The sequence below is a fragment of the Aphis gossypii genome, chromosome 3 (genome assembly GCF_020184175.1).
Source record: "Aphis gossypii isolate Hap1 chromosome 3, ASM2018417v2, whole genome shotgun sequence".
Lineage (NCBI taxonomy): Eukaryota > Metazoa > Arthropoda > Insecta > Hemiptera > Aphididae > Aphis > Aphis gossypii.
In genome coordinates, this window is record NC_065532.1 from 35,952,699 (window position 1) to 35,969,347 (window position 16,649).

Genomic DNA, 16,649 nt, shown 5'->3' on the forward strand with positions numbered 1-16,649 from the left:
TAGAAAAGTAAAAATTTGTAACTTACACTGTAATGTTCCTATTTTAGAAAAGAAGCAGTTAACAGTTATACGCCAAAAAGTATACAAATAAAATGTGCACTAAATTTTGCGATACATCATAATACTTAATAATTATAATATAATATACTTAACTATATTAATATTTTCTCAAAATATTATATCAATAAATTAAAAAAAGTCATAAAATAATATATAAACTCTATTTCAGAAACAAATATTTTTTTTAATTCATGTATATAAAAAAATACACCTTAATTTTAAATCTAATTATTCCTCGAATTACTCGGGATCAATAACTAACAAAATGTAGATAAATTCACATTTTTTTTAACAAAAAAAAAATATATATTTCTCATATATTTCTCTATATTCACTCTAATCAAGACTACCGAATAACCAACACTAAAATATGAAAATGTATTGACTGACCTAATATTGCTATCTCTCTAATCCCATACATAATTTTTATTATTAGAAAGCAAAATATTATCTACAAAAATATAATACATTATATACTATAACAATACAGTATAATATGTATATTACATCATGTCACATGTATTTATACAAGTTTTATATTATAAAGTTATAATAATTTTAAAAAAAAAAACGAATGAAAATATCTTAAAAATTTTAAATAAATTTCAATTTCTAACCATGGATAAAGAACATTAAAGCATTATTTTTTGGTCGTAGCTATACTAATGTAACAAAATATAGATCAAAACAATTCTGATAAATTAAAAAATTAAATTTATTAACAAAAATTATTTATGTTGCTGTTTGATTACTATTTTGACTGTTATCATTAAATATACCACGCACAATTATTAGAAAATCAAATAACCAAATAACCTATTACCTATAATAACGATTGATCGTTATAATTGTAGTTATTGTATTTTATTGGTTTCTATAGCAACTGTAACGATCAGTAAAAAACCTATTTGTACCGATACTAAAACATAAAATATACCTATGTTAAAAGAAAACAGCAATATGAGGTGTATAGAACATGAATATTATTTTATAAAAATAGTAAATATTATGCGTTTCTAAAAAAATATTTTATATTATATTAATTATTAAAAACCGTCCAAGTATTGTGTTGAACGTTTTTATTATTAACCATACCTACCTAATCATTAACTAATAATAGAATGATTTCTAATTTATCAAAAAACTACAAAAGTTAATACATTAATAATTATAGTCTATAAGTAAGTAGATAAAAATTATAGAAACCAACAGTGTATCTGTGATTTTTTTCTAGGCACCTGGCGACTATATTAAATTTATAAAAGTCAACCGACTTTACATAAACTATTCTTTTATTGTTTTTTCATTTGCTCAATGGCAAAAGAATGGAAAACTACACGAATAAAATAAAAACTAAACAACTATTCTGACAATAACATTAATGACGTTTCATTTTCGTTGTATATAATGTTGTAATAATATTATTAAACATTTAAGAAAAAATATATAATAAACAGTATACAATGAAAAATCTAAGCATGAGTAATTTCAGATTTAAAACTTTAAACTTAATATTAATTAGTCAACTTTATGAATTTAACTGATTACTATCCTTTTTAACGAAGACTAAATTATTTTAACTCATAAAATTCAAATGAATATATCTAATCAAACGTGGGTGTTGTAATTATATTTATATTACCTATGTTTTTGTACAATACTATGAATATTTTTCTTAGTTTAGGTATTCAAAAAGTTTTAAACGCAATAAACTACTTTCTATTTAATTTAATGTTTTTTTTCAGTACCTACCTACTTAAAACTATTACTTTTTAAATAAAAACTAAAAGGGCTACGTGGTTGATTCTTTTTTCGCTGTAATAAAGGAGAAGAGCATTCGAAAAGCCGTAAAGTCGTTGAGGTTTTACAATAAATGTCTCACCGACATGGACCAGCCACTTTTGTTGAATATATATATAGTTCTATAGTTACAATAGCAAGAGGATAAGAAGCTGTGTGCAGTAAACAAACGAAAGGAAAAATAAGAAACATAGAAGAAAGATCAAAATAAAACGAATTCTTCTATAGAAATATGAAACTTACACAGTTACACCTACATTAAAACTTGAATACTATAACTTTAATTTCATTGTTTTTACCCTAATTTTATCAAAAATTTGGTGTTTTAATAATACACATCAGTTTATTATATATTATATCCAAAAATGTTATATCAGAAAATATAATATATAAATTAAATATGCCATTAACAAGATTTCAACTTTTGATTACAACTTATTGATTTTCAACTTATGATTTGTACATGATATTCAATAGTAATAAGAAATAAGCTATAAATGAATACAGCTCACTAATATAAGTAATTTTATTATATAATAGGTAGTTTCTATATCAAAATTAATTGAGTGTGTTGTAAGCAAAACCATTTATATACATTTATAATAAATCTATTTTATCATCGTACCTAATTTAAAAATAATAATTTTTAAAACATTTTTAGAATATAGTTAATTTGTATGCATGTATATCAATCAATTTACGTCCAATAAATATAATGAATAACAATTTATTAATATTATTGCTATATAAAAATTCTAAGAAACCATTGACTTTACAAAGTTGATTTTTTTTCTCAGAAATTATCTTTTCAAACAGTAAAAGTACTCTAAAAGTGTTATATAATATCTCCACTATAGATTAAATAGTGAACACAGATGGTATCTACTTTAGCAAATATTTTTACAAATAATCAAAGTTTTACAAACAAAATACTAACTATCAAAATGTAACAATATTTAATTATATTGTTTTATAATTTTAAAGTTCTCTTTAAAATAACGTGTTGAAATTTAAAATTTCAACGAATGTAAATTTATTTTAGTAATTTGAATACTACGATAAAAAGTTACCTATTTTTTATTTTTTATTTAATATTTTAAAAATAAAAATCAATTTTACTGGTTTTATGATTTTTCCTTACACTTGTTGCTTGTAACCATTGAAAAAATTTAAAGTTTAACTCAGCATTATGTTAACTCAATTTCCTATCTATAAAAATATCATATGTAGTATTTCAAGCAAATCTCAATAAAAACTGATTAGTATCATTGGAGGAACTTTATCTATGTAAGCTGCATAAAATTAATACAAAAATATATTTTACTCATTATAAATTACATTTTACTATGAACGGGGCTCCGCTGTATGTAAATTGAAAAGTCAGCATTTGTTTTTATATTTTAAAACGTAAATAAAAGAGAAAATGTTTAAATAATATACTGCATATTATATTTTGAAATAAAAAGTAAAAATTTATTTCATCTTTTAATTAATATTTTTTTGATTTTTAGGTTTTGATTTCATAGACTTTATCTTAAGTTCATATAATTATATTAACAACTTTAATATATAGAATATAATTCTTTATCTGAACATTTAAGAAACAAGCATAATATAAAATATTATAAAATAAATTATACTATTGTCTTTAATTTTGTGTATTTCAGTTTTTGTAGGTATGAAATAATACAGTTTAAGTCAACTTTTAAATTAAACAATAATTTAGCTAATAATAAACGTATTATTATAAAAATAATACTTGTTTAAATAAGCCAAGAAATTATGATTTCATAAAGAATGTACGTATACTATTTTTTTTTTTTTTTAATTCAAGTCAAAAGTATTAAAACTATAAAATTTCATCATTACCAAAATATCAAACAATATATTTTTTAAATTCGAACACATTAATTTACTATTTGATTTAAGATTTATTGTAAAAACCGGTGCGTGAAAATAGTAATTACATAAACTCACGTCAACCAATAGAATACTGATCTGATTATAATAAAAAAAGGCACTGAATTGCGTTGTGAGTGATCGACATGCCGATGGTAAAAATTTCATTAAAAAAAAAAAAAAAAAAAAATATTTCCGTCAATCGTTTGAAATAAGTTAAACGGAAAAAAAACGATTTATTTCATTAAAATGTCGTTGTGACTGCGATTAATTTTACAGGTAATGATCATTCGTTATTATACATGAGTATCAGCTGACGCATTCATATTATTGTAACTCTACTTAATAATATTAATATAACCATACGCAATTCGAATAGTTAACGAAATCGGCGCAATCATATAAAAACGAAAATTACCTTTTACGCGGCGCATCATCGGAGTAGACAGTTCGCTCTCGCCACGCGTGTGACTACGGGGCGGTTTTCAACCGAACACTGCCGGCGCGCACGGTGGTTGTGCCCGTGTGTGTTTGTATTTTCGGGCAAAAACTCAACTCTATGGCTTAACACACGTACGGCGGCGTGGCGGCGGCGGCGGCGGCGCAAACTCCACGGCGGCGCATTCTCAGAGGCTTTCAGATGGTTTTTTCTCCCCCGCCACACCATCCCGCCACCCAACAACAACACCGCGATAACCAGCCCTGCGGTCCCGTGTGTAGGCATACACCGTGCAGATAGTTCCTCTTCGTCTACCATGGTTATGGTTAGAACGCTGACAAAATCTAGCTGCACTATCTCTGGTACAAGCGCGCGCACGATACCGACTTGCAAGCCCTACACAGACCGTGCGACACACTACACAGGGTGTTGCCAAAATACATGTGACACGATTGTAAAATGGAATATTACGATATATTACACAAAGCTGTCAGATCGTCTATAGACACGAGTACGTACACTCGACGATGCTTTAAAAAGACAATATATTAAATAATATATGTTTTAATACACTCTTGACGTTGACATAATATAAACTCGTACGCATATTACCTATGGCCATGCACATAGGTGCTAATACAATGCCCACCACTGCGAATTTACCTGATTATTGGAAGCTGCGTCGTACAAAAGATACTTTCGCATTAGCTAACCTACTCGAAGTCATTCGATTTTGGTATATAGTATAAAAACCATCAGACTTAGAATCGTTTATTTTTTCTTAGAATAAAATATTTTAATATTGATGAGCTAACATATTCCCAAAAATCCTAAAACTTAACTTAAATTTATTATAAAGAATTGAATTCCATTCATTCTAAACTACCTTTGATAATAATTAAATTAATATACATAACTGAAAAAATAATAACAATACCTAACGAGAATTCGCAGCACACAATCATTGCAGGTCAACATACACCTTTTTAATTTCGCACTCGACAACTTACCGACGTTTGAAGTACCTCGTTCTGCACACCGTTTCGGTCCTTTCAACTGGGAAAACCATTTGTTCTGAAACGGAAATCAAACTTACTCGCACGCGAATACGATTTTTGTGTTTTGGCAACGAATTCGCATTCGGTGTAGTCTACAGCTCAAGTCAACAGGTGAAACAAAATGGAAACAAACACTTTTGATTTACTGCCGTTCACACACACACACACACGCACACACACACACGACCACCTCTCATCCTCCGCCGCCGCGGTGCTCATCCCACAGCGATTGATTCAGAAAAACTCTACGTTACTTTTCTTTATTATAATATTATTATTGTATTTTTTCTTCTTACTTATTCGCAGCCCGACTGTACGGCATTCGCATCCCCGTGTATCGTTGTTTACATTTGTCATGTTGCCAATACCGTTATTGTTTGTTTATGCATCGAGTTCGTATTTGCGTTCACTTCCGCCCCGCGCGCCGAGGTTTGTACACGCTGTATGAGCTTCGGTCGTCGAACAACAGGTGTTGATCCAATCCTTAACTCCTATCCACCACAACGAGTCTCATCCCCGTTAAAGGCGTGGGGTGGAGTACAGGTGCGTGTATATATATTCTACCCACACGCCGTGTATTGTGTGTAGGTACTCGTGCGTAGTCGCCTACGCACAATACGCGTCTAAAAACCTCGAGGTGAAAAACGAAAGAGATTATCGATAGTGGATTGTTTTCCAACGTCGGGGCGTAATATTTTTCACGTAGATTTTACAACGTTATTTTTCTAGGGATGAGCACGAGTCTTATTCAAAAAAAAAATAAAAAAGTATATAATAATAATAAATAATCTGCCTTAATTCTATTTGTTGTTCTCAACAAAAACTTTATATTTTTTCACTTTAAGTTGTAGACAAACAGTTTAACAACAATAAGTAATTTGATCATCGTAACAAAATAGTTTAAAGAAATACTAAGGTTAAATTTTTATAACGATGATTATCCCGCGGCGTTTTGAATAGGCTTTTTAAGCACACCACTGTCGTGGGGCCATTTACAGGTATAAAATTGAAAGTACCCATGTAACAACAAAGTACAGGGTGGAACAATAAACGTCTGATTTACAGAGTTCAATTAAGTATAAAATTATAAAACAAACTATTATTAATAACTTATATAATATGTAACTACTAACTAGGTATGTAATGTATAATATCGAATGACTAATAAACCTTATTGTTAAAGCCTTAATTATCAAATAAAAAATATATATATAAGGAATTATAAATGTGTTTTAGAATAAAATACATAACATGGGATGTATTTAAAAAAAAATTATTTCCCCAAGATGACCATTTTCTTCATAATAAACGATAAGGTAAACCACATCGTTATTTTTGTAAAATGATTACTTTTTGAAAAACACATAGTTTATTACTATGGCCTTCATGTTTATCAAATGGCGTTATATCTTTGAATTAATAACATTAAGTGAGAATTATTATATAAAACCATTATAGAAAAATCAATTTTTATAATCGGCCGTTTATTTCTCTATCCTATTATATAACATAAGTGAGTATTGAGTAAGTATATAAGCAAAATTAAATTAATAAATTTATATTATACAATTATGAATAAATATAATTTTAAATAGTAAGTTTACTATTATGATCAATAGACCGATAGTTATAAATTGTAATGAAAAAATATAATTTAAATTATATTTATAAATAAATGCACAACTAAATTGTGTATTACATGCATATTTTGGCAATAATCCTTGTATTAATCTACACATAAAATACTCTACAAAAATAATAGTATGTTCATATTGATATTATTAAAAAAAAAATAAACATATGCCTAAAAACAACACGTCAAAAATGCAGATATCATATGAAAAAATTAACTATTAAATGCACAAAAAGTCCTATTAAAAAATATAATGGATATAATAGGATAAAAAATGTAATGGGAATACTATGATAATAAACATGTAGGTATATAATATTATATATCCATACATTTAATATCATACTTTTGTTAACCAACGTATTACTTGTATCTATATTTGAGTATTTCAACTGTTAATTAAAATAAATAATAATACACCATAAAAAATATTTTTTATATACATAGGTAACCAGATAATATCCTCACGCATTCACAAATCCATGAAAATTATACAAGGATTTGTAATCTTCTACGAGTCTAAAGTTTTATATTTTTCATTGTTTTATTTAACTCTGCATTCACTAGACGATGAAATAACAATAATAACGTAACGTACACGCACTCGTATTATACATCTATATTAAATGTCGACTATCTACTCGCAGAATAAACTATTTTTATCCGTAATATAATCAAATAATGAGATTTGAAACCTGTGGCCACCATTTTTAAAAAGGGCAGCTTTAACGGTTATAACGCAAATACAACATCGTATTATCGTATTATTTTATATCCTACATAGCATTTCGTGACAAATTAAATACCATGGATTTACCTCTTCTTAAACTCTGTTAAATGCAAACTTTACTCATTTTTAACACCACTAATTTGATTTTTTTTGCCAATTATAAATACTAAATATCTAAAATTGTATCCAAACATAACAATTATTCTATTTTCTGTCAAGTTAATAGCAACAGAATAAAAATAAATAAAAATGATAATTTTTGCGAGTCACGCTGTATTCATTATTGATAGATTGAAAAGTAAAAAGTAAGTAATACATAATAATATAAACTATGGATATAGCAGATTCTATTGGCGAACATTTTATGAAAATCGGTTGAAAACTGGATTTATGTGAGGGTTGTTCGTTTAAGACCTTAGATTATGTATAGTAAATAGTTTTTTAATTATAGCTAATCTTGCAAGGCGCTTTCTGTGACAAATTAAATAATGCCAGATAATTTATCCTGTCTTATACTTCATTAAATATAAACTATACATATTTTAACACATTACTTTGGGTGGTTTTATCATATTTATAATACAGGTCAAAGTTATATCCAATAATTTATTTTTTATACCTTATCCCTTCTTATTTGGCATCTAGAATATGTGAGGAACTGCCATTTAAAATTTCAAGTTAATATATTTTTTTTTTTTTTGAGAAGAGTGAAAATCTGTAAATGAGTGAGATATGTATATCAATATAGACTTATATAAAATGTATTGAACAAATAAATAATCAAATATTAATATGATATACAATCACAATTATTAACCATAAATTAAGTAGAACGAGTCAATGAGTAATACAATTTACCAAGTTTAAACGGCAATCTATTATAAAATATATAAGTTTACAAAATATTATAAATAAAATCGTTTTGATAAATTTTTTCTCATATTTATAGATAGATTAATAATTTTCGGTGACTTATAATATGACCTTTATACTAACTATTATACCAGATAAATGGATACTTAGAAAAAAAATTGCATATTATCTTTCTCACCTCTATATTAGAACAGCCAAATGCAATACAACATGAAACTGGCATTATGGAATAAAGTATTATAATGATTTTTAAAATATTTAAAATTTAAATATATTATATGAAATAATCATATTGTCCCTATCATTTTTAAAGATAGGCGCCTTCAGGCATTTCTTTGATATCTAAGTTTGTAATCTAGTATTCTAATGCAATGTCTATGCGGTTGACTACCTCATACCATGGTTTTAGATGAAATTCGTTCTATACCCATGCCTTACATCAGAGGTCCCCAACTTTTTTTAACTCACAGCACCGTTAGTTATTTTCTAAAAATCCAGAGGCTTCCTATTATAGACTACTTTGGTTTTATTTAGCAGTGCATAAGTATAAACAAAAGTAGTAAGATGTAGGTATAATAGGTATATAGTAGATATATACACATATTATATTTCATAAAACAAATTTTTACATTGAAAATAACCTATATATTTTTATTTTTTATTATAATTGTATAAATAATATAATGAAAAATATATTATTTTAAATAATTTTGCGGTACCCCGGTTGGGAATCTCTACCATACATGTTCATCATCACTTCACTATCACAATCAACTCACTTATCACATATTATGAAGAATAAATTAATTGCACTTATATAATATATATATGATAAAGGTTTAATGAATAATAATAAATGATAATATTAAATAACAGGAAAACGAACATACTACAATATGGTGAGTATTGATGTACCTGAATTGTCTATCTACAACGCCGTGTAACTATTATAATAACGTGTTATTATTTATTTTCATATGAATTATGAAATACCAAACAAATCGAGTAGATCACTAATTAAATGTTTATACACATAATTATTATTAATATATTTATGTTATTCTACTAAAATAAAATTGGTATGTTGACACTTAGTCAATCTTGCTACCTACTATTTCAAAGTATGTATTTAAAATTATTAAGCGTAAAATAAATATTTCTATTTTACATATTTTATAATTTTATTTAAAAAAAAAAAATTAACTTTAAAAATGTAATAATTTAAAGAGACTTTGATTTACATCTTAATAATTATTAATATTTATTTTATAGTATAAATGATATTCTCACAAATATCATAATTATTATTACTCGCTAAACAAAACATAAAGCATATAATTAGCATAATTTCAGCTAGCTATATTAGTTGTTTTATCTATCATATCATTTATAGATTTATATAAATAATAAGTTTACGTACTATTATACAACTGTAATACACACACGCAAATCATGATACGAAAAACATTCGATCAAAAATAAAGCACAAAATTAGGAAAATAAACGAATTAATACTATAAGGCAGCGGTTTCAAAACTTTTTTAGTTTACCCTACCTTAAAAATAAAAAAATTAATTGCACCTCCCATGAATAAATAAATAACAAATTTATAGTATTTGAGTATAAACATATTTTTATTGTTATGACAAAATAACACGGCTCGCGCCTCACAGTTTGAGAACCGCTGCAGTGTGAGGTTTTAAAAATGTAATTTATTTAAAATCTTAGGTAGTGATATTATCTTTAAATACTATGTATAAAATAAATATTTAAAAAAGAATAGTCCCAACAGACTTTAACTGTATATCCCTTTGAAATTTAAAAAATCTGAATTTGAATAAATAAATTATCTAAACACAAAAATGGATTGAACGTGATTAAAATCACACTGCGTAAACATTATTATACACAGGACTAGAAACATAAATTTGATGCAGTGAGAAGATTGCTCTGGTTTATGCTTTTTTTATATTAGAATATTTGTGTTTGTAATGTTTTGTAACCTAACATTGTTAGCTGTTAAGCACTTTATTTTATTAATCTCGTTATTATCCACCGATTATATAAAATCCAACTAAAAAACACTACCCTGAGGGATGTGATCATGTTCCATATAAAATTATTATTTACTGTAAAAAAAGTTCATTTATGGTAATTTCGATTATAGTAGTGGGAGTGAAATTTCGCTTGAGCGTGAAAATTCTGAATATGTTTTCTGGCACATTTAACACGTAGATATTATGTAACTAAAACATAAATAGTAAGAACATTTTATAATTTAATTTTATAATTTAACAATACGCATGACGCATAGTCTTTATTTTTTAACAATAATATTATATTATGTTATCATTAAAAGTTGTTCAAAACACATCTTAAATAATGATATTAAAAACTTTGATAAAATGCGTAATATCTTGGTAACTCCTTGTAGTTTTATCTGTACACAACTAAATAAACACTGCTCTTATTTATTCATCATTATTCACTTTTCAAATATCAAGGCCACTTAAAGTTTCGACGATATTAAGGGGTTATGTGTAGACAATTCTCTCAATCCTGTAGATATTAATTGCCGTATAAAAACAAATTGTATGGTAGTAATATAATTTGGTCAATTTTTATATTTTTATAATTATCTTAATATATTAACTCGTTGTATTACATTTCATTACAATAAAATAATGAACTATAATTTCATTTTTAATATTTTCGTGTATAAAGTTAAATACTATAAATAAAAAATTATGCAACTCAAAACTTAATAATCGTTTTACTGAAATGGTCATGATTTTATGCAAAATTTGCATAGTTAAAAAATAATAATAAATAATAATTATTCACAAATGTAAGAATTTTTTTTAAATCATAAATATTGAAAATGGTATGTTTTGTTTTACAACAATTGTTGCGATACAACACACTATGTTCAATAATGTCCATTTGCAGGTTAAATACATTCGTTAATTAATAATACATAATAACTATAATTATTATTAAAGTAAACTAAAGACTGAAATCTCCAATTAAAAAAAAAAATTAATAATCGTGTAATTACTTTTAGTTTTAACACTTTAAGTATAATACATTTATATAAATATCCAAGCTTAAAACAAAATCCCATCAAAGTAAATTTGGAACAATCTTTATTTTTAAATTTGCATGAAATTTTAGATACTATTATGTATCACATTCACATACATTATGTTTGTTACAAAGAAATATATTTAGTTTAATCGGATTCCGAGGAAAATATTCGTATAAACGTTACATAATCCTTGTCAGCAATATCCGTTTTTTTATTTCGTGTTCACTCTCATTAACATCGACCAGAAGTTTCTTTTTTGTTATAGGTCATACATAATAGTATAAAACAATGTCCAGATTCGATTGTAATAATTTGATATTCATTTTGAGATAAAAATCTGGTTTTATGCTCAGAGAAGTCAACGAACTACTAAATTCATTCATATACATATTTAAACAATTTGTATAGAATTTAGCATAGTGAGATTTTCGGGGTAAAAAGATTACTTTTCAGAGGCCGTAAATAAAGTACTAAAAGTGAATGACTATCACAGTATAATGTTATTATCAGACAATATAATACGCCAAAAGTGATTTAAGTTAAATGTACGTGATGAGATTTCTTGGATCATTACGTAAATGGTGTATTCTATATTTCTATAGTTATTAGTAAGTAATAAGTAGTAACTCATTAATTTCAAAAATAAATTGACCGTTTTAAATCTCAAAATAACGAAACCTTTAAACAGGTTTAATATAAATTCCCGATTGCCTACTATAAATTTTATGTACATTCATTTCTATATCAAACTGTCAAAACTATAAACATGACGCTATTTCGTATTGTCTGAATAATTCATGTTAGCATAACCTTATAAATACTACAATTATAAGTAGTATAGTTAATAATTAATATTTCATAAATCATAAGTACATGGATAAATAAACTCAAAAATGAATTCAATTTGATAAAGATCCTTAAATATTACATATTATATTTGTTTTGATGTATTTATTGTAAAAAACTGTCATACCAAAATTAAATTTTGCAGGAAATGGTTCATTAAAATTAATTTTAACAATATTTAACATAAGTTATTAACTCTAGTACGATAGGTACGCACTTGAAATTGTACAAACAATGATAAATAAAATTGTAAGATACTACGGCAAACCTATATTGTACTTACTACTAACATGATTTTATAATAATTTTAAATCATATATTATTATGTTATTGTAATAAAATACGATTTTGAATGTTATAAGAAGTAATTACACTTTTTCTATAAATATAATATCATACACTTGACTAACCTACAACACGTAATATATTATATATATCGATTATCGAGATACAGAAAAATATCGACATCTTATACGGTTCAATGGCGTTGAAATAACAAACAATTATAGGTATTTTTTTATTCATTATATACTAATATAACAAGAATAAAAAATATGAAGAATATATTTTGTTTACTAAGCCATGCATGTAGAGATTTATTTAATTAATTATGTATTTTTAAATGATTTATAATACTTTTTGTTTAATGTTTACAAAGGTTTAAACTTTAAAGTTTAAAATACGGTAAACTGTACCATTTTGATTTATCCAACCAAGGACCGGAGATGACGTCTTATTTTGAGAAAAACTTTTATGAAATATGTAGGCTACTTTTAATACTGAAACTTTAAAATGTATTAAAGAGTTTTATAAGATTATTTACACGATTGTAACTTATAATTAAATTCAATAATAAGTGTGTTAAATTTACAATTAGTTATTTATTAATAGTAACTTGAATTTGTAAAAACATTCAATGAGTAACACGGTATCAAGCTCACACTTACTGAAATTTAAAATATCATAGTATAAATTATAATAACATAAGCACATAATATTATTAGCTATTATTGGTTACCTAAGTTAACAAAGAACTAAGCGTATGCAATAACCTATAAATTTTGGATCTGGACCCAGGGTTGATCCTCTACGGACTTCCACTGCAGAATACACACTAGGTTAGGTATAATGTATACTATACACGTGTGTTCAAATCATTAACAACAATCGATTCACGTATAAAATTGAGTACTGCAGACTCACCTAATTTAATTAGCCTAAATATAGAATAGAAATGTGTTATAAATTTGTAATATTTTATTTAATAACAGTAAAATAGTACTCATTCCATTAAAAAAAAAAAAACTATCAAGGTTATAGTTACCACCCCGCTAATAATTATTCTTCTAACATGGTCAATAGTCTACCTTACAAAAAAAAAAAATTTGAATACAGCGTATGCATTTTATTATCAATTGAAATTATAAAAAAAAATCTAGTTTTTAATAATTGATTTTAAGTGTTATATTTGTTATAACTTATAACATATTATATTTGTCACATGGGTACCATAGATAGTGTTTGTATACAGTGTCATTTTAATGACTGATTAATATACCTATTAATTTATTATTACTAACATATAGTATAATATATTAAACGGTATATTACTATAATCACAGAATCTATAGGCTATAGTATTTAACAATATGAATCTCAACTTACTAAAATTTAAACCGGTTCTATACGCTTTTAATACCGATAACCCAATTATCCAATTTACCAAAATTTTAATCCCAGACCAGTTTATTCGGCCTCCATATATGAAGTCTTTGCTTCATATCGTCCTTGGGTTATTTACACGACAAGAATAAGACCATTCCTTTTATTATTTTAAATAAATTTAATACAATATAACTTATATTTTAATATTTTTCTCTTTAAAATATTGAACGATTATTATAACATTTTTAAAAAATATTTACAAAGCAATGTATTTCAATTACCTTTATCGCAGTATTTACATTAATTATTTCTGGTAAGTAACATAAATTCATTAATAAAACAAATAATTAATTTATCGATATTTATTTACACCATAATAAAACTATAAAATATTATCATAAATTCAATATGACAATTATACATATTACACGTATATATACCTAATATAACTATGTCCATGTAGACCATGTTATAAGACTTAAAAGTAAGAATATCGGACAGTAAATCACTATATAGAATATCAACATCAATCATTTAACTGTAACTCAATTTGTTTAAAATGAATATAGTTAAGAAAATAATAAAACATTGTAGTAATACGAATAGATGAAAAAATAAAATCCTGCTCTGACAGAATTAACCACAACTTTACGTAGGTAAAGTGGATATTATGTGGGTGAATGCGATATAAACATTCATTCGTTTTATCAATAGGTAGCAAAACTATCTCTCTTCAATTTTTATAGTACTATATATTATTATATGTATAATCTAATATTAATTTACCTTGTTCTATACTATATTGTTTACTTAACGCATTTAGCTAGATGTATCACGTGTTATAATATTATTATTTATCATGTTCAAAACTTTGTATCACTCCTACTATGCTAAATCAATATTCACCCATGGTTGTTATTTAGTATTTACGTAGGTACAACCCTACATGTGCTTAATTCAGGGTTATTCTATAGCATGTAATTAAGATATAGCACGACAGGCGACAGTATTTTCTGTATACCAATCAACCTAATACGGAATATAGCGAAATCTCACAAATAATGTTTCTCTATGACTTTCAAAAGGATCCTATTGAAACTAAAGTCTTGTACTTATTATTATACGTAGGTATAGATACTTCAAGTTAAAGAGAAAAATTAAAATACCTACGAGTATAATAATGAATAACCTTTAATATCGAATGCTAAACCATTTTCAATATTTTTAATTTATATAATATTATATTACGTAGTATTTCATAATAAATAATTCAAACTATTTATACCACAGTGTTTGTTAAAAATAAAGAAAAGGCTCTTTACTTGGAAAAAATGTACCACTCTTAAAATACCTAATTGAAATCGCCATAACTGGCATAACTTGTGAACAATAAATTCTTATCATATTTTAATCGTATATAAATAATTATCATTAACCGAATATATATATATTTATTAATAATATTTTAATTTTTAAGATACTATTAAATTATATTCCAAAGTTGTTATGCCATACCACAATAATAGTAAGTTGTATACAATTCATCAAATTTAATTTGATGTCTTGTTCAATACGATTAAATAAAGAACACAAAAATAATGTATATTAAAAACATATTTTGTAAAAATGATCGTAGGTACCACACGTTCTCATGAAAATGATTAGGTAGTAACTCTTAAATAATAAAAACTAGAAAACCATCCAACTATTCAACTATATGTATATAGGAGCTCTGTTACTCGTCTCCTCAAAACCTCGAGACAATAGGTATACGTCAGAAGACTGTGTGTTCATCTCTCTTCGCTCAACTATTATAATGGTATATGTTATGATACATCAAATTCGAAATTAATAATAAAATCATCAATCGTCGCACTCCATAATCGATTCTAATCAAATCTTTAACGGTTAAACGTGGTAGTTTCTACACACTTTCAGGAAAAACTATTATGGAAAATAAAAATATTATCTCTATTATAATGTTACACTTACTATCAAAACTCCAATCGACGAATATTGCATATAAGGTAAATTCCGTTCTATAAAAAAAAAAAAAAAAATTATAGTAAAAGTTTAAAAAATGTACGTATATTAACCAATATCACTCTATACCGTTCCGTCGGTATAATGGGACGGTCGATTTCGATATCGTACTAATCTGCACGCACACGTAGGTACGTGTGTGTGTTATTGAAAATCATTTGACAGAAACAGAAAACCTATATAGAGGTCGGGAAGAGATCGTTATTCACGGAACACCTGCTAAAAATTTGTTATTAAAACATAAAGCGGTACCCATTGAACGCTCTCACATAATCCGTATATACCTACCTATATAACTCGCAAGTTATTATTATTATTATTACGGTTTGTATAAGATTATCCGTACCTCCTGTACATTATTATATAATAAACGTGTGTGTGTGCGTGTGTGCGCGAGCGTGCTTAAACGGCGGAGGATACCCGCGTGTACCTAATAACATATACCTAATACCTATAATATATTATCTATGTATAGTATAATTTTTTTTTTTTTTAGCGCACGCGTCATCCCACCC

General features: G+C 25.9%; 1 protein-coding gene across 2 annotated transcripts in view; it reads right to left on the reverse strand.

Annotated features, from left to right (window-relative positions):
* Positions 1-16,649, reverse strand: part of LOC114119424 (probable G-protein coupled receptor No18) — a 127,042-nt gene that overhangs the window by 94,158 nt on the left and 16,235 nt on the right. The window contains exon 1 of one of the 2 annotated variants that reach the window (XM_027980972.2): positions 4,178-4,489. The exons of the other annotated variant lie outside the window; for it this stretch is intronic. The gene's annotated coding sequence lies outside the window, so the exon portion shown is untranslated. Of the gene's footprint in view, positions 1-4,177; positions 4,490-16,649 lie in introns of those variants that run through there. 2 annotated transcript variants of the gene reach the window in all.